The sequence below is a fragment of the Dromiciops gliroides genome, chromosome 6 (genome assembly GCF_019393635.1).
Source record: "Dromiciops gliroides isolate mDroGli1 chromosome 6, mDroGli1.pri, whole genome shotgun sequence".
In the NCBI taxonomy this organism is placed as follows: domain Eukaryota; kingdom Metazoa; phylum Chordata; class Mammalia; order Microbiotheria; family Microbiotheriidae; genus Dromiciops; species Dromiciops gliroides.
In genome coordinates this window covers 8,302,355-8,327,879 of record NC_057866.1, presented here as the reverse complement: position 1 = coordinate 8,327,879, position 25,525 = coordinate 8,302,355, and the positions used below count along the sequence as shown (strand labels likewise).

Genomic DNA, 25,525 nt, shown 5'->3' with positions numbered 1-25,525 from the left:
TGGCCCCTTGTCTAGCAGCTGTCTGCTATCTAGGTGAGTGAGCAGGAAGAACTCCGTTTGGACAGAGTTTGACAACTCCTAAAGGCGGCCAGGAGGGCTCTGGGAAATGTGTGCAAAGAACATGTCTTAAGTCTTGAAATCAAGCTAATCTTCCCGGGGAGTTGAAGAAATCCAAGGGGTAGTTTTCTTTCTTCACAGGCAACAGAAGACAAGGCTTTCTTTCCTTCGTTCCTCCTTAATGCCTCATAGTTGTGTTATCTGTGTCCCAATCTAGAAGAAACAATGTATTAGTGGACATGCTCCAACAGCGGTGGAGCCAAGGACAAAAAACTGAGGCCGTGTCGGATTGCCACATTCTCTGTCACATGCACGTCTTTCTCAGCATTAAACGAAGCAGGTTTAGGGCCTGATCCAACTCCATGCTCCAGGAAGTTACAGTTCTGGATGCTGGGCCCAGGGGAGGCCAAGTGGATTGCATCTGCTTAGATGAATGGCCAGCAGGAGAGCTTGGAGATTCTTGGGCCGAGGAGAAATCTTCTATGGAAGCCGGCCTGGCTGGCTGGCCCCAAACCCTTGGATCTCTTAGAGGAGGTCAGGAACAAGCCTAAAGTCCTCCACTGAGGCCCCAGAATCCAATGTCTAGAACCAAGGTTCTATCCCTGAAATGAGGCTGGATTTCTGGCCCTTGTGCCCCACTGGCCATTAAGTGGAAAAGAAGGAGGGTCTGGCAGGCTAAGAAGAAGGCGATGACTGGAATGTCTCGGCTGCCACGCAAACATTCACAGAGCCCAGCTTAGGGAGTCAGTTATCTGTTTAAACAACCTTTTATTCCATTCTTGTTAAGTGCAAAGCAAGGTGCTATTTACAGGGATAATTCAGACAGCCCCTGCCCTCAAGAAGCCCACAATCTAGCAAAATACAAAAGGAGGCCCTGTCAGTCAAGGAATAGCCCAGAAGGTGTTTACAAGATGCATTCTGGGCCAAATGGTGGGGCAGAAGTCCAAGGCTGGAATCTCAGACCTGCCGCTAGGGCTCGATGCCAATACTTCACTCCTCTCTGCCTCAGTTTTCTCATCTGTAAAGCTACCTAGCTCCCAAGGCTGTGAGGGAAGTGCCTGCCCATGTCAGAGTGCTATATAAATAACAGCTAATGATCCCAAGGGGCGTCTACTGGGTCCTCCCCAAAGCCCTGGGAGGGAGGGGCCATCATGATGCCCACTTTGATGGAGATCCGTCCAACACCCTACCCACTGCAGCATTACCCATGTGCCCAGAGGCAACCATTCTTATAAAAATATTTCTGGGAGAAACAGGATCCCCCTTTCCATAGAAGCTTGAGAAAGGCCAGCCTGAGCCGCTGCCCAAGGCAAAGGAGACGGGCCAAATGGGTGGGTGGGATGCCTGCTAACACTGGCAGAGACCTTAGTCCTGCTCCCTTGGTTTACGAATAAGGAACATGAGGCTCGGTGGAGTTACAGGACTTGTCCAGGGTCACACAGCTAGGCAGTGGTAGGTAGACTCATCCTGTCCTACTGACTCCCAGCCCAGGAAATATATAGTCCATCACAATCGAGCGATCAATAAAGAGATTCAATACTTAATTGATCACTTCTGGCCAAGATGGCTGCCAAGATCATTGCTGAGCTGTCCAGCAAAAACCCGAAATACTTGAGATCCAATATGGATCATACCCCAGTAAGTGATGACTTGCATCCTAGAACTGCAGAAGAAGTCAGGCAGAAAACCCATAGGCCACTGGAACGCAGGACTCCAGCAAAGTCGGTGCTGCTCAACAATCCAGCAGCCTCCCAGCAGAGGCAGTAAACAAGGGGAGACTCCCTGCAAAAGGCCTGGGGCATTGGTGGGGTGGTGGCAATAGAGTCCCACAGAGTGTCAAATGCCGAGACTAGGTCAGTTCAGGTACAGTGTATGTTTGGGGGTAGGCAAGGTCCCTACTTCCCAAGGTCCTCCAGACTCAGGGACCCTAACCCTGGCAGGCACCCTGGGGACACAGGGAGAGACCAAGCAGAGCTGGCCCAGAACAAAGCCCCAGGTTTGGATCTTAAGCTGGAGAGATGAGCAAACCAAAGAAAACATTGTCCAGGGTCATTAATGTCCACAGACCTAGCAATAACAAAAGGGACCGTCCAAAAACCAGAAACCCAGCCTAGAAGAAGAGCCAAACTCCTTCCCAACTGCAGAGACAAAGAGGAAGAAAATGGATTTTCCCCAAGGACTCCTTGAATACCTTGAAGAGCTAAAGCGTAGGAGTAAAGAACAAAGAACAGGAAGGGGCAGAAGCAGCAGAGGAGACCAAGGGTTGGCAAAAGGCTCTGAAAAGCTCAGCGGCCCCACAGAAATCAGGGACACCAGAGAAGAACAAGATGGAATGGAACGAGACCAGAGGCAGGGCAATGAACTAAAAAGGGAGACGACCAGAACCACAAGAACCAACACGAGATCATTCCAGAAACCCATAATTAGAACTAAGCAGTCTGGATGCAGCATTTCCAGAAGTCACAGACGAAAACTATTCAGAAGAATAACAGCTGGTATTTTTAGAGGGTTAGGTAGTTTGCAAAGGGCTTTAGATGTCATCTCATCTGATATTCACTAGGGCCTTTGTGAACTGGGTACTAATATTATTCCCATTTTGCAGGTGAAACAGCTGAGGCTGAGAGAGAGAGGTTAAAGCACTTGTCCAGAATCACACAACTAGCCAGTATCTGAGGGAGGATTTGAACTCAGGTGTTCCTGACCCCAACTCCAAGAAGAACTCAGAAGAAAAAGGACCAAGACTATCTCTGAGCTCCCATGTCACAGAAAAGATTCTACGAGCAGACAGAAAGAACTGGTCAGGATCACACAAGACCAGGAAGCTTCTATCAGAAGAGAGAAGATTTCAGAATATGATCTTCCAAAAAGCAAAAGATACATAGACTTAGAGCCCAGAATAGCTTTGCCCGCAAATCTAAATAGAATCCCATCTTTAGAGGGGGAGGTGGAATAGACCGTCAGAGAACTCCCAAACTCTTCTGATGCAAAGACCAAAGCTGAGCAAGAATTCTGAAATGCAAAGCCAAGACAAAAGAGAAGCCTAGAAAAGTAAGCTTCGTCCACTGGGGGAAGCTGCATGACGGTGGAGCTAATACCCTAAGAGATGGAGAAGAAACAGAAGCACCTTTAGAACCTTCCAGTCTTTAGAGGAACGAGGAAGTTAAAGAAGAAAAACCCGAGGCCCCACAGATGTAGTGATTACCTACCATCTGAGGATCTTAAGGGAAGTGAAAGGAGGGCAAAAAGAAGATAGGAAGGGAGGCAGCTAGGGGGCACTATAGTGGATAAAGCATCAGCCCTGGATTCAGGAGGACCTGAATTCAAATTCTGCCCCAGACACTTGACACTTACTAGTTATGTGACCCTAGGTAAATCACAACCCTCATTGCCCCACAAAAACAAAAACAAAAACAAAAAAAGAAGGTAGGAAGGAGGCAGAAGGGGGTGAGATTTGCTATTTCTCACAACTGGAGGAAAGCAAGGGGTCGGGGGAGCATCAGCATGAGAATCTCCCTCCTCTCTGACACTGATTAAGGAAGTAGGGTTACACACACACACACACACACACACATCCCATGGTGTAGAAATACACCAAATTCAACAGAGAAGAGGGTTAAGGGGAAGATAATATCAGGGAGGGATAATGAGAAGCAAAACAAGCTTTGTGAGGGAAGAATTAAAATCTAAGGGAGGCCTGCCATGTACATCGTGCTAAACACCAGGGATACAAAATGAGGCAAAAGACAGTCTGTGCCCTCAAGGGGGCTTGCAATCCATGAGCTATATGGATAGATCACATGTTACACATGTTTACATAGGTGTGTATATGTATATTACATGTGTACATAAATATGCATGTCTATATACACATATAGAGATATATGGCAGCTGGGTTGCACCGTGGATAGAGCACCAGGAAGACACCTGAGTTCAAATTTGACCTCAGATACTTACTAGCTATGTGACCCTGGGCAAGTCATTTCACCCTGTTTACCTCAGTTTCCTCAACTGTCAAATGAGCTGGAGAAGGAAATGGCAAACCAACTCCTATATCTTTGCCAAGAAAACCCCAAATGGGGTCACAGAGTCAGACATGGTCGAAGTCCCTTGAGGGCAGGGTTTATTTCATTTGGGGTTTTGTGTCCCTAGCGCCTAACACAGTTTTGGACACATGGTAGGTAGGTCCTTTAAAAATACTTGCAAATGGTAGCCACCTCTAGGGTGGTGGGGGGAGGAAGGGAAGAAAAAAAAAGAGTGAAAAAGGAAATAAATTTATATGGTAACTTTATTAAATTTAAAAGGAATAGCAAGTTGTACATGAGTTTGCAGTTCCATGTGTAATCTTTTTTATGCTATGTTATGGAAATGCTTGTCTTATCCCACAAATTAAAAATAAAATAAACAAATGTGGAAAAATAAAATTAAATAAAATCTAAGGGAGGGCCCTCAATCAGGAAGTAGATGAATGAGCCATGATCTATGAATGTCATGGGATAGTGTTTCACTGTAAGAAGAGAGAATGGGGGCAAGCCCGGCCTAATGCAGGGTCAAGTGAGCAGAATCATTTCTACACAGTCCACATGGAAAGCTGGAAAGACTTGAGTATACTAAGGCAATGATAACCTTCCACGCCTCCAGGGCACCTATAAATAAAGTGTGTTACTCACCTTAGGGATGAGCTCAGAGGTGCAGAAAGAAGCATCAATTACTGGGCAAGGACATTCGGGGATTCATTTTGCTTGACTATCTTTCTAATCAGGGTTTGAGGGAGGGGAGGAGGGTAGCAATAGCTGTGTCCAACACATTTTTAAATTCTTATAAGAGAACAAAAGACATTCAGGAGAACATTGCAGGACCACTTTTTTGTTTTGTTTTGTTTTGGGGGGCAGGGCAATGAGGGTTAAATGACTTGCCCAGGGTCACACAGGTAGTAAGTGTCAAGTGTCTGAATTCAGATTTGAACTCAGGTCCTCCTGAATTCAGGGCCAGTGCTCTATCCACTGCACCACCTAGCTGCCCCCAGCAGGACAGCTTTGAAAGTATCATAAAATGTATTACCTCCTTGTTTGGAAAAAGCAAGTTGTCTAAAACAGACACTCAGTGTTTCATACATAATCCTCTTTTTGTGTCTGCTGTGTTCTCAGAAGTGCTTGAGGTTTGGGGTGTTTCTGTCCAGAACGAAAACAAATAAAACCTAAAAATACTTCCTTACGAGGTTCATTCAGTTCTCAGAGCAGCCAGAAGGCTTTTCCCTTTCTTGCCACTGTACCAGTTCTAGAACTCTTTTCTTAGAGCCAGCCCCCAGAGTGGTAGGTGCCTGGTTCTGGGTGAGGCCTGCCCAGGCCTGCCCCCTGGGCATCGCCACATCAACTCCCCTTCCCCCCATCTTTTCTTCTCCAGGCTCAGCAGTCCCAGGCCCTTAAAGCCATCTTGACTCAAGCAGTCAGCAAGGAGTACATGCCCACTGTATGTACTAAATGCTGGGCATGTCCCTGCCCTCAGGAAGCTCACAACAGGCGAATAAGAGGATCAGCAGGGAGACTGACCAGTAAGAAGGCCTTGGAATTGGCTTCCTATTGTGGGAATTTATTGTGATTTGGGGACCCTGCCTTTGGGCTGAGATTAAAAAGCCTTAGGCCCTCAGGGTTCTTCTCTGTGTAAGAGGGCCTGGTGCTCCTCCCCCTCCGCTTCAGTGGCTGAGTGGAGAAGCCCGGTGGGCCTTACGGGATGCCAGGTCAGATGGCTGGGGGAAAAGCCCCAGCTCCCTCTGCCCTGAGGGGATCTACCCCAGAGATCCCAGGCTCGTCCAGGCTGGCCTCCAGTGCAGCCCCTGTGGAGGTCCCAGGCATGCAGCAAGGGGTGCAGCCCCTTGAGCCCTGGGTGTGGTACACACCGCAGCCCCCTGGCTGCAGCCCTAGAGCAGCCTGTGGATTAGCTTGGTGCAGGGAGCCTGAGGTTTGAGGGGAGAGGAGGAAGATATATATACCGGGGTAGCAAGACAGAAGGGAGGAATGCCAGAAGACTAAGAAAAGAAAGAGGTCGGTGAGAAAAGAAAATAGAGACGCTGAGGGAGGTAGACAGACAGAGGAAGGAGCCATGAGAGAAGAAGCGCTTTGGGGGTCATTGTTAAGGAGGTGTGGCTGCAGGCCACAGTGGTAGTGGCCAGCACACCCATGGGCGAGAGGTGGCAGAAAGTTTAAAGGCTGACAGGTCGTATTTTACTTTTGTTATCCTTGTTTCGACATTTAACTCTAAATTTATTCACCTAAATAAACCCCATATTTGCTTTCATTAAAAGAAGCATTTTAACCCTTTTTTCCTTATCAGTCTGAGAGGCAGTGGGAGAAAAAACGGCCCATATTATATTAATAGCAGTCAGATTAGGCCCAAGCAGGTCAGTTAAAATATTTTACACTAGGAAAGATGGGATTTTAGCTGCGACTTCAAGGAAGCCTTAAGAAGGGAGAACACTTTCAGGCCTGGGCCACAGCCAGAGAAAATGCCCAGAGCCCAGAGATGGAGCACAGGCTTATGGGGAGCATGTGATGGGAGTAAGGTGGAAGGCAGAAGAAGCTTGGGAGGCAGGAGGGGGCCAGGGATGAAGGGCTTTGAAGGCCAAACAGAGGAGTCCGCATTTGCTCCTGGAGGCTGGAGGGAGTCCCTGGAGGTAAGTGAGGAGGGAAAGGGATGACGATGGAGCTGGGCTTTAGGAAAACACTTCAGTGGCTGAATGGGGGAATGGCCTGGAGTGGGGAGAGACAGGCAGGAAGACCCCCTCCCCCAGCTACTGCAAATGCCCAGAAGCGAGGTGCTGAGGGTCTACACCAGGCCCATTTTAGAGAAGAAAATGAGCCTTCAGGAGAGGCCTTGGACACAGAGCTGGGGGGCAAGACTCCCAGGCCGGGAGCCTGAGGGGCTGGGAAGGGGGGGGGTGTTGGAGGGGAAGATGAGGAACTCAGCATTGGACGTGTTGAATTTAAAATGTTGACTGCTTAAGATGATGCGAGACTGGAGATCAGCAGAGAGGTTGGAGAGGACAGGCAGACTGGACACTCCTCAGCATAGCGCTGGTCATTCAATCCATGGGGGCTGAGGAGATCCCCAAGGGAAGCTGTCTAGAGGGAGAAGAGAAGCAGGCCCCGGACAGAGCCTTGAGGGCCACCTACAGGGAGGGCTGGATGAAGATCCAGCAAGAGAGACTGAGGAGGAGAAGGGAGAGAAGAGACAGTAAAGGGGGGAGGGTGTCAGCAAAGGCTACAGAGAGGCCCCCTTCATGCCATGGACTCCAGGCCATTCCCCTTCCGGGATGCCCTGGGTGTTCTCCAGCTTATCAGTGGCCATGATAGAAGGCAGGGAAACTATCACAAGACTTCAAGTCAATCTAGAATTCCCAGATGCTGATCTCTTCCCTTTCTGGCCCTCCTCTGGGCCCGAGGTCCTTCTCCTGCTTATCACAAATCCCTACCAGGCTCCATAATCATGTCCCCTGGCCTTTTGGGGCAAGAGGAGGTGACTTCAAGGCCCTGATGCCCCCTTACTGTCGCCTTCCTGCGCGAGCCCTGCTCCTGCACCTCCTAGGAGCGCAGCCATGGACAGCCAGCCCCTTCCCAGCACCCTTCTCGGGCCCCACTCTCTGCTAGTACTGCTCTGGAGCGCCCTTGCTTTCATTTTTCTAGGCATATTTTTAAATGTAAGTTGGTTGGGGAGCTCCCGGTGCGTCCTCACTGAGGATGTCATCTCTTCAGCTAACACTCATTTCTTTTCCTCACTGGAATCATTTCTCTTTGGGTCTTCGGAATCTCATTGCCGAATGTCTCCCACCCTCCCAGAACTGCTCCCTGTCTCTGACCACTCTCAAATCTGCTCTACCCCAATTGAATGTCAACTGGAAGGGAGAGGCCACCTGCTGGGCAGGTGCCTCACACGCCCAAGGCAGCCACTAGCTCCTCCCTGAGAGTGAGGATCAAATATAGAAGAGAACGTCTGCTGGTCTATTCTCTCCATCTTTGTAAGGATGAACTCGTACGGGCAAGCCAAAAAGTCATTAGGATTCCATTTTGGGCAGCAGGAGGCCCCCCACAAACGTCTACATTGCTAGCTCCTCTCAAGACCACAGCTTGCCATCTGCCCCCCAGCTCTTTGCCTCTGGCCCAGTGGTCTAGAGCAAAGCTTCTTAAACTGTGGGTGGTCATGACCCCATATGGGATCACATAACTGAATGTGGGGTTCCTGAAAAATGTGGCGACAGTACAAGGTCAGGTGGTATATCACTATTTTATTTACTGACAAACCTGGGGTCATGAGTGGCAAAGGTTTAAGAAGCCCTGCCCTATAGTGCACCATGAAGGCATTGCCTCAGTGACGTGGTGCGCGCAGCCCCCAGGCCCACAAGTGGAAAACCTGTGGCCAGACAGTCTGCACGCGACTGGGAGAATTCTTTTTGTAATTTCCTTTTTTTACGATTGAGGGAACCATGAGACATAAATCAACATTTCCATATACAAAGAACAAAAAGAGGATTGTGGGAAAACTCTGAAAAAGCACATATTTAGTTGAATTTAAGCATAACAGCAGAATTGCCCTGCTTGTGTTCCCTTTGGAATCCTGTGTTCTTTTCACATTTTAAAAAGTACATATTTCTTTTTTTTGCATCTATCACTAGCTATCAGCCTTCTCTATTCCCTCCCTCCCCTCAGTAGCACGGATGTAGACATTCTAGCCACTACAATTCAACCTGGTCACTGTCAGTGGCAGGCCCTGCCTCCTCGTCCCATGTCATGTCAGCACCCAAGGGGCCAGGGGTTCTCCAAGGTCACTTGGGACAGGCCCTCCCCCACGTGTCTGGGGCATGAGGGCCACACTCCCTAGGCTGGGGAGGCTTACTAGCGTTACTTGACTTATCAGCAGGATCATGTTCTACCACAGCAACTGTCAAAGATTCCATCCAACCCTGGAAAGTTACAGGGCGGCAGCGACAAGCGTCCCTGGCAGGAGGGCCCCTGAAACCCTCGAGTATGTGGGAGGCCCCACACTCAAGGCCCTTAAGGAGCTTGGCATCCAGGAGGAATTCTCCATGAGATGACCACCCTTTGGCAAGACTGAAGATCAAGTGTGGATAAAACGTGTGCCAGACGCAGCCTCGACTGCTCTGGGCAGTCGTTTTGTTCAAGCCGCTTCACTCGTGCACGAGTCTGTGTGACCCTGCTTGGGCTGTCTGTGGCAAAGATGCTGCAGGGGTTTGACATTTGCTTCTCATTTGACAGACGAGGAAACTGAGGCAGCAGACAGGCTGAAGTGACTTGCCCGAGGCCACCAGCTAGGAAGTGTCTGAAGCTGGATTTGAGCTCTGGGCTTCAGACCCCAGACCCAGAGCTCCATACACTCTGGCGCACCCCCTGGCAACCCCCTGAACCAATTTGGAGCCTGGCCAACCACTCGAGCTTAGTGGGCCCACACTGCTCTGTTCCTAAGATTCTTCCCACTGCCCTGGCCCCTGGAGTCCTCCCCCTTCTATAAAAGATTAATAGGACAAGACCTCCTGGCAGGCTCCCAGAGTCAACTATCCTTGGCCTGACCCCACATCAGAAAGGGGGCACCCGAGGCTATGCAGTCACCCCAGACTGCTGGGCCTGGGGCCACGGCCCTCCCCTGGCTCCTGCTCCCCAGCAGTGTGGTCCCAAAGCTTCCCTGTGCCGCCTGCCTTGGCCCTGTGGAACCCTGCCGCCCCCTTCCTTCGCCATCTACTTGCTATTCCTCGCACAGGGCCTATGAGTGAGTCTATTCACTCTTTCTGGCTGGGAGCCTGGTCACTGTGAAAGTCTCCTGGGGTCCTTTACTGCCTCAGGCCCCTTGATCTTATCAGCAAAGAGTGTGTGGGCCCAATGAGAGGAGAAATCCCACCAGAAGGAAGGGGGTGTGAAAGTGAGTCCCCCCTCCCCGGGCCTGTGCCTGCCTCCTTAGGGACCAGGTTCCCCATTTCCCAGGGCTTTGAGCAGACAACACTGAGCCCCGTTGAGAGCAGGCTCCTGAAGATGGGCTGCCAGGCCCCAGAGTTCTTCCTTTCTCCTCTCTTCTCCAGGGCCCAGCTTGGAAGCCCCAAAGCCAGGCTGCTGGGCAGAGCCGATGAAAGGAGCCTAATGTGTTCCCCCATCCCTCCCCCTCCCGGGCCGAGGTGCTCCGATGCCCCACTGAGCTCTCCATGGGGATGGGGATGGGGGCAGGCTGTGCCTCATTAATCACTGCGTGCCACTCAGCCTCAAAGTCATCTTCTGTTCTGGCCTCTCCCTCTAGCCAATCAGCTGCTTGAGCCGCACATCCCCTCACTGCCCTTCCCTCCTCTCCACTCATGTGGCACTGAGCCAGGCCAGGCCCTTATCACGCCTCTGCAGCCCTGCCACATCTCCTGAGCGCTCTCCCTACCCCCAGGTTCCACCTTCTGTCATCCTCAGGAGTCTGTCAAAGAGTGAGCGACCCTTTGAAAACAAGCAAAAAGCAAGGCCTGAAAAATACACCAGGCCGACGTAAAGAAAATCCCAACAGCACCTGTGCATGAAGCTCCAAAGCAGAGGAGCTCACAGCAACTCCCCAGCATGGCAAACCAAGCTCGGAATCACTCGGAGGACTCCCGGGGAGGCCGGCCTCCCAATAGGTGGCTCTCTGGACACCAGGCAGGCACCTCACTGCCCCAATGGGCAGGGAGACCCCCTGAGGAGACAGGAAAGGGTTCCCCATTCAGGACCCATCACAAGGAGAGAGCCAAGAACTAGCATGTAAGCATCTTGTTCAGGAATGAGGGAAAATGAAAAGACACAAAGCTGCTTTAAAACGACAAGATATAGAAACCAGGACGAACAATATGTGAGGGGAAACTTTTAGCCAGTGACTGTCACCATCACATCTCTCTCTTTCTTTCCTTCTTTCTCTTTCTTTCTTGTTTTTGGTGAGGCAATAAGGGTTAAGTGACTTGCCCAGGGTCACACAGCTAGTAACTGTCAAGTGTCTGAGACCGGATTTGAACTCAGGTCTTTCTGAATCCAGGGCCGGTGCTTCATCCACTGTGCCATCCAGCTGTCCCCCCGCCTCCCCAACCATCCATATTTTTTTTTTTAAGCCAAAGCCCCTATTACATAAATGAATGAATGAATGAATGAATGAATCAGAATCAGCAAACTGGCAAAGATGACACACAAAAGATGGCAATAGTCAAGGTTGGTGGGGTTGTGGAATGACAGGCATGCTGATAGAGCACTGGTATGACCATTCTGGAAAGTAATCTGGATTTGTGCAAAGAAAGTGACCAACATGTCCCTACCCTTGAAGGCCTCTGAGATTCCATTAGGGTCTTACACCCCAAGGAAGATCTTGATAAGAAGAAAGTCCCCATATCCGCCAAAATATTCATAGCAGCACTTTTCATGATATCAAAGACCTGGAAACAAAGTTTATGCCCATTGATTGGGGAATGGCTAAAGTGAAGTACATGAAGAGAATAGAATAGTTCTGTGCGCTAAGAAAAAATATTTGTGATGAATACACACAAAGATCTACATGAAAATCATGATGCAGAGAAAAGTTAGAAGAACCAAGAATAAACACAATGATTACAATGGAAAGGCAAAGAACCACAAGCAAAAAACCACACACAACCCCCCCCCAAACAAAACAGAAATGAATGTTGCAAAATTATAAAGAAAAATAATGACTTGAAAGAAATAAGAAGTGGGGATGGGAGGTCCACAGCTGTTACACACTATGCATGTTTTCAGACTTTTTCAATGTATTAATCAGGTGTGATTTTTTTCCCTCTTCCTTTTCTTTTTTAAAAAACCTTTAAAAATACTTTGTTATCGGGCAGCTAGGTGGCACAGTGGATAGAGCACTGGCCCTGGAGTCAGGAGTACCTGAGTTCAAATCTGGCCTCAGACACTTAACACTTACTAGCTGTGTGACCCTGGGCAAGTCACTTAATCCCAACTGCCTCACTAAAAAAACAAAACAAAAAACTTTGTTATAAGTGGTGGCTCTCTGGAAGAAGGAAGTGGAGGGATACCAGGGGAAACTATAATGATGTAAAAAACAAAAGACATAAAATAAAAATGTATATAAGAAAAACAAAACAAAACAAAAAACCACCAGACCAATATGACTAAATTTCTCAGATAAGAAGAAGAGAAATTGGATTGGGGAATGGGAGTAAAGAGACAATATACAGAAGAACACCAATTAATCAGGATTTTCCTTCTTCCCTCCCAGGCAACTTACAGAGGGAAAAACAAATCCTCAAGAAGCAAACCTCTATATAAAAGAGCTTCCTTTTTAAAAACCAATTTCCAGGGTACATCCCAACCAGCCTAGCAGCCTAGCACAGGAGAGCAGACTCAAACACAATGGGGCTGTTGGAAAGCAGAGAAGGCCGGATCCTTCCGATCAACAAGCCTTTATTCAAAGCTGCTCCAGAGGTCTTAGGCCCAGGCTCCTCCAGATCCCTGGCCACAACTCACAATCCGGACACAGGGTCCTGATGACCTCTGGCACCGTCATCTGTCTTTTGCACTGCTGCGGCACCCTCAGAACCTGTGGGCCTTGCCATCCACCCTGGGGCTGAACTCTCTTCCAGTTAGAATATAAGCTCTTTGAAAGAAGAGGCAGGGGGGCAGCTAGGTGGCGCAGTGGATAAAGGAGTCAGGAGGACCTGAGTTCAAATCCAGCCTCAGACACTTGACACTTAACTAGCTGTGTGACCCTGGGCAAGTCACTTAACCCTCATTGCCCTGCAAAAACAAACAAACAAACAAACGAAAGAAGAGGCTGGCTCATTTTCTATCTGTTTCCCCAAATCCTTAGCACAGTGGGTGGGACATAAGGAAACACATAAAATGCTTTTTTCATTTAATTCCATCATGACACCAATATAGATTTGTGCCACACCTTTCCATCTTCACCAAGTTCTATCCTAAGAACTGACCACCAGAATAACTGCAACTAAGACAATTCTAAGGGTTTTTTTGGTGGGGCAATGAGGTAACTTGCCCAGAGTCACACAGCTAATAAGTGTCAAGGGTCTGAGGCCAGATTTGAACTCAGGTCCTCCTGAATTCAGGGCCAGTGCTTTATCCACTCTGACAATTCTAAATTCTGAGCGGAACATTATGACAGATAGAAAGTATCAGGTGAAGGCAGGAAAGTATAGGAATGCATATTACCAAGATTTTCAAAGAGTATAAGGAAAAAAAGAATTTTCTGGCCTATTCCCCAGTAATTCAATTCCCTGAGCATTCTGGGAAAGCAGGTTTGACTGAAGCTGGAGGCTTTGTGCAGCAGAGAGCCTGGGCTTCTAGGTAGAGATCCCTGCCCTGCTGCATGATTAGAAGAGGAATTCAGATGCTGGGTAAGCTGAAGCAGCCTCCCTGGCTAGAAGCCTCAAGTGACCGTTCCCTCCATCAGCCTCGGCCCCAGGTTTTCCTTTTTATTCACTTTTTATAAGGCTCCCGTTATTTCTCTGCACACCTCAGCACCCTTCTTGCCCTTCCCATGTCTCCTAGAGGGGGTCACAATGCCCTCTTCTGCCTAGGGCTAGGATGAGGGAAGGATCTGAACAGAGAGTAAACAGAGAAGTAGAAAGGGATGTAAAGCAGGTCCCTTCTCCCATCCCAGCCAACCTCCCCTCACTGGGCTGGCCGGGACTCCTTCCCTTTCAGCAGCTCCAGGCCGAATCATCTGGAGAGAAGACATGCTCAGACGGTTACTTTCTACCCCTCTCTACCCATAACTAGGCTTCCCTTAACTAGTCATGCCCAAAGACCAAGAGAGCCATTTGACAACCCCAAATGCATGGATCATGCTACCTTCCAAAGAGTCATTGTCCTCTAAGAGACCTCCTCTGCTAAACATTCATAAAGAAGAAGTTAGGGGAGTGTCTCAAGGATCCCAATAAACTACCTGAACTTTTTTGATCAAAGATGCTGATATTCACAGGATCAGAGCTGGGAGGGAGCTCAGAGATGACCTACTCCAACCACCTGTGTTTACAGACAAGGAAACTGAGGCTGCAGCGGCAGAGCTGGAACCCAGGTCCTGACTTCAAAGCCAGTGCCAGGGGCTGCCTGGTCCCAAATCAGCTCTCAGGGTCAATTGAGACAGGCCTGGGCATCTTAAGTCTCCTCAGCCTAGGGATTCTCTGGCCAGGAGACGCGAGGCCTGGGCACATCTGACCAGTGACAGATGACACAGAGTTACACGCACCCAGCCTATTCCAAGTCCCCCACGCACTAGCTAAGCCAACAACAGGAAAAGGCGTGACTCAGCAGACACAGGGCAGGGCGTATGGAATTTTCCAGATGCCTTCAGTGACAGGTGTCAGAATCGATTTCCCCCTGCCTCCTGTGGGCCCTGTTCCATGCCCAGCTGGTGACGCTGTACTTTGGCCTAACCAGCCTCACCTTCAGTAGATGGCCTCCAAGTGAACTGTAGCAGTTTTCAAAGCCAAACCAGGGTGGGGCTCCAGTCTCCCCCTTCCAAACGAAAACAAAAACCCATTCACAAGCAGTTTTCCTCAGCCGACCTCTTTGCTGATAGTGCCAAGCACAGGAGCGGGCACTGCTCCTTGGGATGACGAAGAGTTAGAGAAAGCTACTGACTGAACCCTCTGCACATGGATGATAGGGCTGGGGCTGGGGTTGACAAACAAGATTATTAGAAACCCAAGGCACTTTTGTGGTGACTCAGTTTCCCCTTCTGAACATTAATGACCTTCATGGAAGTCAGTAACAACAACACGTAAGAACCGAGTGGAAGAGATCCCAAAGAGCCACTGCTGGCAGAAAGGCCTCCGTGTCCTTCCAGGTAGGCCATGTGGATCAAGCAAAGCAGCAGGCACACATATTCTTTGTGGTTTTAAAAAAATTTAAATTTTTTTTTTTTGCGGGGCAATGAGGGATAAGTGACTTGCCCAGGGTCACACAACTAGCAAGTATCAAGTGTCTGAGGCCGGATTTGAACTCGGGTCCTCCTGAATCCAGGGCCAGTGCTTTAACCACTGCACCACCTAGCTGTCCCACACATATTCTTTTAAAACATACATCCTGAGATAAAGGTCATTCAGTAATGTATTACTCCTCAGCTCTATGAAATGGGAAGGAAAAAATACCCTCACGCTCTTCCTCATTCCAAGGAATGGCACCAGAATAAAATCAGATTATATAGTCCGGGTTCCAACAAGATTATTCCATCACTCCTGCTTGCACTTGCTCTCACACACACAAACACACAAACACTCACATTTATCACACAAACTCTCTCTCACACACACTTTCCCTCTCACACAGAATCACACACACTATCACACACAGTCTCACACACACACACACACACAAAACACACTCTCTCTCTTTCCCTTCTCTCCAGCCCCCCCCCCCCGCCCCCTCCTCCCTCCCTTCCCCCATCCAATGTCCTCACTAGCCAGCTAATATTTCCCCATTCTTTAGAGGGGCCTGGGATAGTGGAAGGAGCACCAGACTCTGAGGTTGTACAGACCTCTTTGCTCATTTGTAAAACAAGGGGACTGAACCAAGGAGCCTTCAGGGCTCGTTTCCATCTCTAAATCTCTGACAAAGCTCCAGAGGTTTGAATCCTGACTCAAAACTGACTCAGTAGCTGAACAAGCTGGGGGCTCATGGACAAGGTATCGGTTTCTCTTGGCCTCAGTTTCTTCACCTGTAAAATGAGGCCACTACCTCTAGCGTGAACTACATCGTGTCACAGTCCTCAGAGTCTTGAAGCTGTGGGTTCAGTCTTTCTTCTGAGCTTAGGGACTCTGGGACCCTGAGGGGCAAGTCACCATCTCTCCTTGCCCCAGGCAACTGTCTAAGGGTCAAGGAGGGGCCCCCCAAGGAGTTCTCTGGTGCTATGTGCGCATCACTCAGGGTTGTTGTGATGGTCAGGTGAGAAGTCAGTGCAGATCATTACGGGTGCCCAGCTCCAGGCCGCTTTCCCAGGTCTCCGGAGTCCCTTGGTCTCCCCAGGTCACATCGTGCCCTGTAATGACGCTGGATGTTGTCTTGAGAGGGAAAGGCCAATCTCAGACTTCCTTTCTATCCCAGAACCACCTAAGCACAGAGTGACTTGTTACCAGCTCTAACCTGATTTAACTTCAGCAGAGCGCACAGAAGACACACAAAGCCGCAAGAGGCAGATGTCTGGCAAGCCATTGTCGGCCAAGCAGGAGGAGAGAGGAGCTAAGGAAGCCTGGGGAAGGGGGGCACTGAGCAGGGAGGGGAGCCTGGGCAGTGGCATCAAACCCAAGGAGAAGTGGATCCCTGTAGGCTGCAGACACTTAGAAAGGCACAGATAAATACTGTCTGCCCGACTGTCTTATTTCTGTTGTCAAACATTTCTCAGTGACTGTTGTTGCTATCCCACCTATAGCACCTGACCAGCATCAGCCTTCTCCTATGACCTGTAAGACAATCGGGGACAGTTCAAGGGGATGATCATGAACCACGAGATCAGTGCAAAGTGGGACAACCAGAATCCCAGTTTCTTCTTTTTAAATAGCACAATAAAAGTAATGATGGCAAGTTCCCCAGAGGCAGAAGGAAGTGTCAGCAGAGACTGTGATGTGCAAAGCTGAGGCCTGGGAAGTCGCCCAGCTAGGGTCAGGCCAGCTGCTTCACAGGCCAGCTGATGGAGAGGTGATGACCCATGTCCCCTTTGAGGATGTCACCAAGAAAGGTCCAAACTAGGAATGTGTCAAGAACACTGACCAGAGGAAGAGCATGGTTGTCATGACAGGGAAAAAAGGACCACTAAGCTCAGCCTCATCTCATCAGGAGGGAGTCACCACATAACCAATGACTGCCCCAGGAGCAGGGCCCCAGCCCTTCCACACTCAAAGCCCACCGGTCTTCCTGATTCTGGTCTCAATGCCCCCAATCTGCCCGCACACCACGGTCAAATGAATGTCACCTCTGCTCAAATGCCATCAAGTTTCTTAGGAACTCTAAAAAGACACAGCCTAGAGACATAGCCAAAAGCTAAGAACAGGCAGTTTTCAGAAGAAAGAAAAGCTATCGAAGTCACATAAAAATTGTTCCAAATCACCACTAATTAGAGAAATGCAATTAAAACAACTCTGAGGTACCACCTCATCCCTATCAGTGGCCAAAAGGACAGAAAAGGAAAATGACAAATGCTGGAGGGGATGTGGAAAAACTGTGACACTAATGCACTGTTGATGGAGTTGTGAACTGGTCCAACCACCGTGGAAAACAATTTGGAACTGTGCCCAAAGGACTGCCTTTGAGCCAGCAATGCCAACACTACTAGATCTGTAGCCCAGAGATGAAAGAGGAAAAGGACCCATATGTATAAAAATATTTCTAGCTGCTCTTTTTGTGGTGGCAAAGAACTGGAAACGGAGGAGATACCCATCGACTGGGGAATGGCTGAACAAGTTGTGGTATATGATGAGCAGTCGGATTTCACAAAAACCTGGGAAAACTTAGACGAACTGATGCTGATGTGAGTAGAACCTGGAGAGCAATCTACACATTAACAGCAATACTGCAATGATAATCACCTGTGAAGGACTTGGCTACTCTGTTCAAGACAGAGGTTCACAGAGATTCTGAACGACTGATAATGGAAAAATGTGCTCCACGTCCAGAGAGAGAACTGATGAGCTCTGAATGTAGATGGAAACAGACTTTTCCACTTTCTTTTCTTTCTTTTTTTACAGCATGGCTAATAGGGAAGCATTTTGCATGAATAACCCATATTGGACTTCTTTCTGTATTGGGGAGGGAAGGGAGAGAGAAAAACTTGGAACTTGAAATCTTATAAAAAACAAATGACGAAAACTATCTTTTCATGTAACTGGAAAATAAAAAAATACTTTTTTGATTTAAAAAAGAAACAGTGCAGGGCAGTGAGGGTTAAGTGACTTGCCCAGGGTCACACAGCTAGTGTCAAGTGTCTGAGGCTGGAGTTGAACTCAGGTCCTCCTGAATCCAAGGCCAGCGCTTTATCACTGTGCCACCTAGCTGCACCCTGAAGCTAGATTTGAATTCACATCCTCCTGAATCCAGAGCTGGTGCTTTAGTCACTGCACCACCTAGCTGCCCCTAAGGAATAGGCTTTTTTAAAATATTTGTTGAATTAAAGGGAAACTACCTTGCTGCCAGCTGGTGCCAGCTACCAAATGTCCTATGGCTTCTAAGTTACTGGTGGCCCGGGAGCCACAAAGGGGCCCATTCTGCCCCAAATCTACTACTTAGGGCATGTGGGAATTTATTTTGATTTGGAGACCCTGCCTTTGGGCTGAGATTAAAAAGCCTTAGGCTCTCAGGGTTTTTTCTGTGTGAGGAGCTGGTGCCCCTCCCCCTCCACTTCAGCTGAGCAAAAAACAAAAACAAAACGCTAAGAGCAAGGAAGGAGAATGAAACAGTAAGAGGCTTTTCAGGGGGGTCGACAAAGTGAAAGGGGCTTGGAGTTATAAGTGAAAGTGAAGCAGGGAAGCTGGCGTGAAGGAGAGAAAAAGTGAAAGTTAGAGAAAGCTGGAGCATGCCCTAAGACAAGAGGCGGCAAGGGCCCTTATTATATTAAAAGCAGACAGGTTGTATAATTAGCATTTCTTAACCCTTACGTTGATTTTTATAAATAAGTTCTGCTTGATTATTTAAGAGGCTTCTTAATTGTTTGCTTATCTATTTGGGAGCAGTGTGGAGAAATTTTGTAAAGGGCCCATAGGAAATTAATAGCAGTCAGATAGGCAGCCGGTCAGAAGTCCTCCCAAATTAGCTCCAAGTTAGCTAGAATATTTCCACATTTGAATGACCACCGCGGCAGGACTTACGGCCCAAATTATAATTTTTCTAAAGTTATAACTTTTCATATACTTATAATTTTATAAGTCCCATTATATAATTTTTTTCAGATTAGGTTACAGTTAATAATTTTTTCTTTATAGGCAGCAGCAAGGGGGCACAGGGGAGAAAATGCTACACCTGCAGTACGAAGAGGCGTGAGGCACCATGGGAAGAACAGGTACTGAGGTAGAAGAGCTGAGTTCAGACACAGCTACACTCATTACTGGCTCTGAGGACGAGTCACCAAAGCGCTCTGGGGCTCGTCTGTAAAACAGAGGTGAGAACACCTTCCTTATCTACCTGGAAGGTTAGTTCGGTGGAGAGGATGTATGTATTCAAAGAGCTTTGCAAGATTTAGGGGCCACCCAACCGGAAGCTCTCCGCAGCGAGGTCCCGCTGGAGCCCTTGGTTGTGACCATCCTCAGCCACTCCCGCTGACCTCAGGTGACTAAGCGATCCCTGAGGTCTGGCTGATGGCCCTTGCTTAACAGGATACAGAACTTGCCTTCTGGGATCCCTTTCTTTACTGAACCGTTACCTAAAGGGGGGAAAACCGTGTGATTCTCATTTCTCCATCGGTCCCGTGAACACCAGGAGCCTCTGCAGAGGGTTGGGGGGAAGAGCGGACCATTTCATCGGCCTCCTTGTTGGATCAAGAGGTACTTTCACGACACCACTAAAGGAACTCTTCTGGGTCTAAGCCGAGGCGGACAGGAGGGAGGATGGGCCCTGTGCGGCGCACTCAGCCAGGGGCGGGGCCTCGTGGGACCTCGGGGTGAGTTCCCCGTTGTCCAGGACGCTGCTGCCAGACCATCCCTACCATGGCTGCCCCAGCTCAGGACTACCACCCTCCTCACTCGAGTCTCAACTGATCCCGGTAGCAGCTTGATGCGGCACGGAACGGGCCCCTGGCACCTTGGTGCTATCAACAGGGCCGTTCGAAGACCCGAGGCAATGAGCAGCAGCCCTGGAAAATCAAACGGAAGCAGAAACATGGCTGAATTCGGAGGCTCAGCACCCCGGTGGAGTCCAGGTGGAGTCGCGGGTGGAGCTGAAGGGTGGGAAGTCCTTGAGCCATTGAGACCCTGAGCAGGCTCTGTCAAGGAGCCCGAATGAACAACACCTAGGGACTGAATTAGCGAGATGGGATGGACAGGAACACCACCAAGACAAAGCCTGGGCTCTTGCATACTGAGCCAGGACAGTGGCTTCCCTTTCTCCCTATATCGATATCATGGGACTTTTTTAGCAAGAACTTTGGGTTCAGAAGACTGAAGTCCTTTCTGTCACGTCAGAGAATTTACGAAATGCATAACTATTAAAGCTAATAACTGAAGAAAAAAGGAACTCTTCTGATCAAAACCTTCTGTCATTCAATCAATAAGCACCAAGTGCCTAAAGCCAGCCTCTGCCCTCAACGAGTGGAGATTGTCGCAGCAGGCAGGCACACATTTATAAAAGCAAAATATAGAGAAATTAAGTTCGGGAAGTACCAGCAGCTTGGGGGGAAAGGGGGTGAGACCAGGGAAGGTCTGCGTTGCCCTGCCCCACTCAATGGACCCCAGTGAGTCCCTATGGACTCCAGGATCAAATACAAACACTGTTTGGCACCAGAAGCCCTTTATCTCCCCCCCCCCCTTTCCAGTCTGCTCATACCTCACCCTGATCCAAGATCCTCCTGGACCCTCCGTGTCTGAACATTTTCTGTAGCTGGAAGGCTCATTGTCATCTCTGCCTATCTCTCCTGGCTTCCTTTGAGGCTTCACTAAAGTCCCTACTTTGAAAAGAAGCTTTTCTCAATTCCCCCTTAGGCCACTTAGTTATCTCCGATTTATCTCATCTATAGCTTGTTTGCACAGAACTCTTTGCGTGTTGATTGTGAATTCCTAGAGGGTAGGGACCGCCTTTTGATGCTTTGGTATGGATGGAGTTTAGCACAGCACCCAGTACATAGTAGGTGCTTAATAAATCCTGGAGAGAGAGAGAGCAGGGCAGGTCATGAGGGCCTCTGGAAGCCCAAAAGACCTTTTATCAATCGGAAGCGCTGAATTGTAGGGGGAGGGGTGAGTGATGTGCCCAAGATTGTGCTTTAGAAAGACGCCTCTGAGAGCTGAGTGAAGGACACATCTACTGCAGCAGTCCGGGTGTGTGTGATGAGGAGAGAAGGGGACAGGAGAGATGCCACAGAGGGAGAAATGGGAGCACTTGGCTACAGATCGGATATGGAGGGTGAGACTGTGAGGAGCAGAACGTGACACCCACATTGTGTCTGGGAGACTGGAAAGATGGGTGGCACCTGTGACTGTACTAAGAAAATTAGAGAGAGGTAAGGACTTGAGCACAAAATCAGACATTCCATTTGAGGCATGATGTCTTGAGGGCACACCCTCCAGTTCAAGATGTCATAGCAAGTGGAGTAGTCAGACCAGAGATCAGCAGAGAGGGTCAGGCAGAAATCATTAGCAGAGATAGGTGATAACAGTGCATGGGAGCTAAGTGAAGGAGTATAGGGTTAGGGGAGGAGGACCCAGGACAGAGCCTGGGGGACACCCTACCCAGATGAAAATCCAGCATAGACCGAGGAGAGCCAGGAGAGAAAGGAGAGATCAGGGAGGTGGAAAGGAGGCTAGACAGGTCAGAGTGGCCGAGAAAGACAGGGAATGAGCAAAGATCGTTACCCTTGATGACTAAGAGATCGCTGAAAACTTTGGAGAGAGAAGCAGTAAATTCTCAGAATCAGAGAATGTTCCAGCCATGGGGGACACAGCTGGCCAGGGGAGGCAGAAAGCAGCCTGCTACCAGCCTGCTCAGAAGGATTTAGAATGGCAAGTACAGGAGAATTTGTGTTTGATCTCAGAAAACACAGTGGTGGAGTGAGAGGATCAGACCTGGTCATTTTTGTGGAGAGTGGACTGGCAGAGAGAGAGACACGAGAGGAAGGCGGGCAACTGGAGTAGTCTTGGCAAGAGGTAATGAGAATCAGAACTAGAGAGAAAAGGGAGAGGTGTCAGATCCACTACTACTGTTGGGGCAGAGTGAACGGGCACAACATAAGACAGGTGCTTTCCCCAGGGAATTACTTGAAAAGGAAGCTGGGGGAGGGCCACAGCACGGGGCACCAGGCCTGGATTCAGGAAGACCTCCCCTCCAATCCAGCTTTGGGCAGGTCACTGAACTGCTCCATGCCTCAGATTCCCCATCTGTAAAATGGGGTTATTATTAACAATGCTCATCATAGCTAGCATTTCTATAGCATCTGCAAAGCACTTTACATGTTATCTGCTGCTACCCCGATTAAGGAAGGGCTACCCACGTTTCCCAGATGAGGAAACTGAGGCATAGGGCAGCTCAGTGACTTGCCCAAGTCCTCCCTCCCAGCATTTTCACGAGGAGCAGAAGAGATGATCTTTGTACACCTCATATGTGGATGTCAACGCCCCCTCAGATGAAAACTGTACGTGGGTTTCATGTTTCATTTTCTTGGTACAAGTTATTTTCCAACAAGGAACGTTAGGTCCATGGGGTTAGGGGCTTCGTGGGGTTTTGCTTCCTAGCCCAAGGAGGGCGGCCCACAGTAGGTGCCTCATAATTGCTTCCTCCTTTCAGTCACTCCTCTCTCCCACCTTTCTCATTCCCTCTGGAGAGGCCAAGCCGCCCCGAGGTTGTCCTTGGGGGGAGGGGCGCTACTGGTCCTTGGGCGGCACTCAAGGACCCCCTTGTCACACATCTCACCCCGATCCCCTTGCTGCCTTCCCAGTCCCAGTCCCAGCCAAGCAAACACACTGCGCCCCTTACACAGCCTAAGTTGGTCCTCCAACTTTCTCCGGGCCTGGCCCAGCTGCTCCAGAACAAGCCCTGAGCAATGTCCCGAGCTCCAGATGCCACATGTCTCCCCGCCCCCTAGGACAGAGCTGCCACCAGAGGAGCCCATCTGGGGAGGGCAAAGAGCAAGGTTCGGCCCCCAGCCCCTGGGGCAGAGCTGCCACCAGAGGAGCCTGTCTGGGGAGGGCAAAGAGGAAGGTTTGGCCCCCAGCCTGGAACACCTTGGCTTGTTCTCCGGCAAGTGTCTCCCTCAGGGGCGGCCACATGTCTCAGGGAAAAGGCTGCACCCTTCAGGGAGTAGTAGTCCCTGCAGGCCTGCATGGTCCTTGGCGCAGAGGAGCAAACTGAGGCTCAGGAAGGGCCTCATCACACAGCTCAGAGCTAGCGGGCAGGCGAGTCTGGTCCGGCCCCCTAATCCTCCGCACCAGGCGAAGCCCGAGATCTACCGACTCTAAAGCAGATAACTCGTGGTTGAAGGAAGACTCCGAGGGGCTGGGGCAGGAAATGGCAAGCCCAAGGTCACACGGGGCGGTGTCAGTCCGCAACCCTTCACTGCGGGGTGACCTCGGACTGTATGCTGCTGCCCCATAATTGTTGCATGCTCTCTCTGCCATCGGAGGGCAGAGGATGATTTTGCCCTCTTTCTGTTCCCAGCACAGCATGAATCCGGTGCCTGGCACACAGTAGGTGCCTAATAAAGGCCAGGTGCCCCTCGATTTAATCTGAAGAGGAAGGGGGGTTAAAACTAAGGGAAGGCGGTGAGGAGGGGGGCGGAATCTGGGGGCCGGACGAAACTGAAAAGGCAGGAGGGCTCGGAAAAGCATTTATTAGGCACTTCCTCGAACTGAGATTAGTCTGGGGCTGGAATGCAAGGAGAGGCACAGACGATCCACGTGCGGCCGGACCCCCACCTCGAAGCAGGGTGGGGGCGGGGCTAGGTAAGCCCCCACTCCCACCCCGCCCCCCCGGCTCTTCCGGGCAGCTCTTGCCCTCTCCGGCCGCTCCAGGGCCAAACAGATGCAGTGTTGGGGGGGCGCCGTTAGGGGCAGGGGGCCTGCCTGCCCTCCGGGAGCGTTCACTCCGGAGGGTGTCTACGAGTAGCTTTGGCCAATATGGAAACCGAGGCTCGAAGAAGTTCGTAAGCGGCTCGCCCAGGGTCACACCGCGGGGACTTCTCCCTCCCGGCCTCAGTTTCCCCACCTGTACAATGGGGGCGACCTGCACCCACTTGACAGAAGGACAAACTGAGAGGCGCGTCAGAGAACGAGGCGGCGGCGGGGGGGGAGCGGCGCGGGGTGACCGGGGTCATGTGACGCGCTCGCTCGTCGGGGGAGGGGGTCCGCCTTCCTACCCCCGTCCGCCCCTCGGAGCCCCGCCGGGCCCGCGCCTCCACGCGCGCGTTACATAAACGTCCGTGCGCGCTCCCCTGAGGGCGGGGGCGAGGGGGTGGGGAGGGGCGGGCGGCGAGGGGCGGGGAGGGATGGAGGAGAGGGATGAGCAAGGGAGCGCTGGGCCCGGGAGCAAGGGGGCCGGAAACTCACCGCAGCTGCAGACCCAGACTCCGCCGCCGCTGCCCCTCAGTCCCCGCCGCCGCCGCCGCCACTGACAGTTGCGCTGCGGCCCCGCGCAACCGAACTTGCTGAGGCCGCTGCCCCGCCCCACCACTGCCCATTGGGCGTCGCTGTCCGGCCCCTCCTGCCATTGGGCAGCGTTCCCCGTCATTCACCGCTCCCTGGGCCAGCCCCGCCCCGCTCCCGCCTGTCAGTCACATTTAAGCCTTGGCGCCGCGCGCTCGGCCCGCCCCCGCGTCTCGAGCGGGCCCAGCCAATGGCTAGCGCGGCTCCTAGGGCCCGCCTCCGCCCGGCGCCGGCCCCTTTTCCCCGGCCCCGGGCTCCCACGTGGGCTGCCGAGCCCCCGGTCTTCGCCGGGCCGGGCGCCGCTATAGGCGGAAGCGGCCGGACTGAGGTCCGCGATGATTGGCTGATAGAGGGGGTGGGACGCTCAGATTCATTCATCTGAGCCGCACGTGTCATTTAAAACCGCAACCATAACAGGGCCCAGCTGGGCGGCCCCCCAAGGGGAGGGGCCGAAAGGAGGAGCCGAGGCGGGGCACAGCCTCGAGGTCTTTATCTCGATTTACTGGTGGGGAAACTGAGGCACAGAGCAGCAAAGGGACTTCTAGGGACAAATCGTGCAGCCGTTCTGCTGCTGTTTCCTCTTCTGTCTCCCAGTGACGATAATGCTGGCACTACCAAGTTAGAAGACTGGGGTTCGAATCCCCAGTAAAAGGAAAGGTTGTTCCCGATGCACTGGGAGCTTCCCGGCTACACGAGCGATCCTCGATCGGATCTCCCGGGGCCCAGGGGAGGGAAAGTACCTCTAAGGTATTATGCAAATATATCTTCACACCTGGTTGTGTAGCCAGCCCGGATTGCTTTCCCTCCTCCCTTCCCCCTCTAGGAATGCTTTCTCTTCTCCAGGTTCCTCTCTATCGCCTTCCTCCCTCCGAGGATTTCCATTATTTCCTTATCTGCTTACAGAGGTTTTCTTTCTCCGAGGAATCTTGCCACACTGAGGTTCAAAATTCCTTCCTCTGACTTACAGACTGGGCAAAGCAGTTAAAATTCCCAGCAAGGGCCCCAGGCAGCTCTAAGACTGCAGTTTGCCGAGGAGGTGTCTCAGCAGTGAAAGCTCAGACCCCGTCCCGCCGGCCGGCCTTGCACGTAAGCAGTGCTTGACAAATGTTTGGGGGCCTGAATTAAATTAGGAATGAGGCTCTTTGT

General features: G+C 50.7%; 1 protein-coding gene across 1 annotated transcript in view; it reads right to left on the bottom strand.

Annotated features, from left to right (window-relative positions):
- PC (pyruvate carboxylase) overlaps positions 1-24,382 on the bottom strand; it is an 86,913-nt gene extending 62,531 nt beyond the window's left edge. Inside the window, exon 1 of the mRNA XM_043971283.1 lies at positions 24,284-24,382. The gene's annotated coding sequence lies outside the window, so the exon portion shown is untranslated. The remainder of the gene's footprint in view (positions 1-24,283) is intronic.
- Between the last annotated feature and the right edge of the window lie 1,143 nt (positions 24,383-25,525).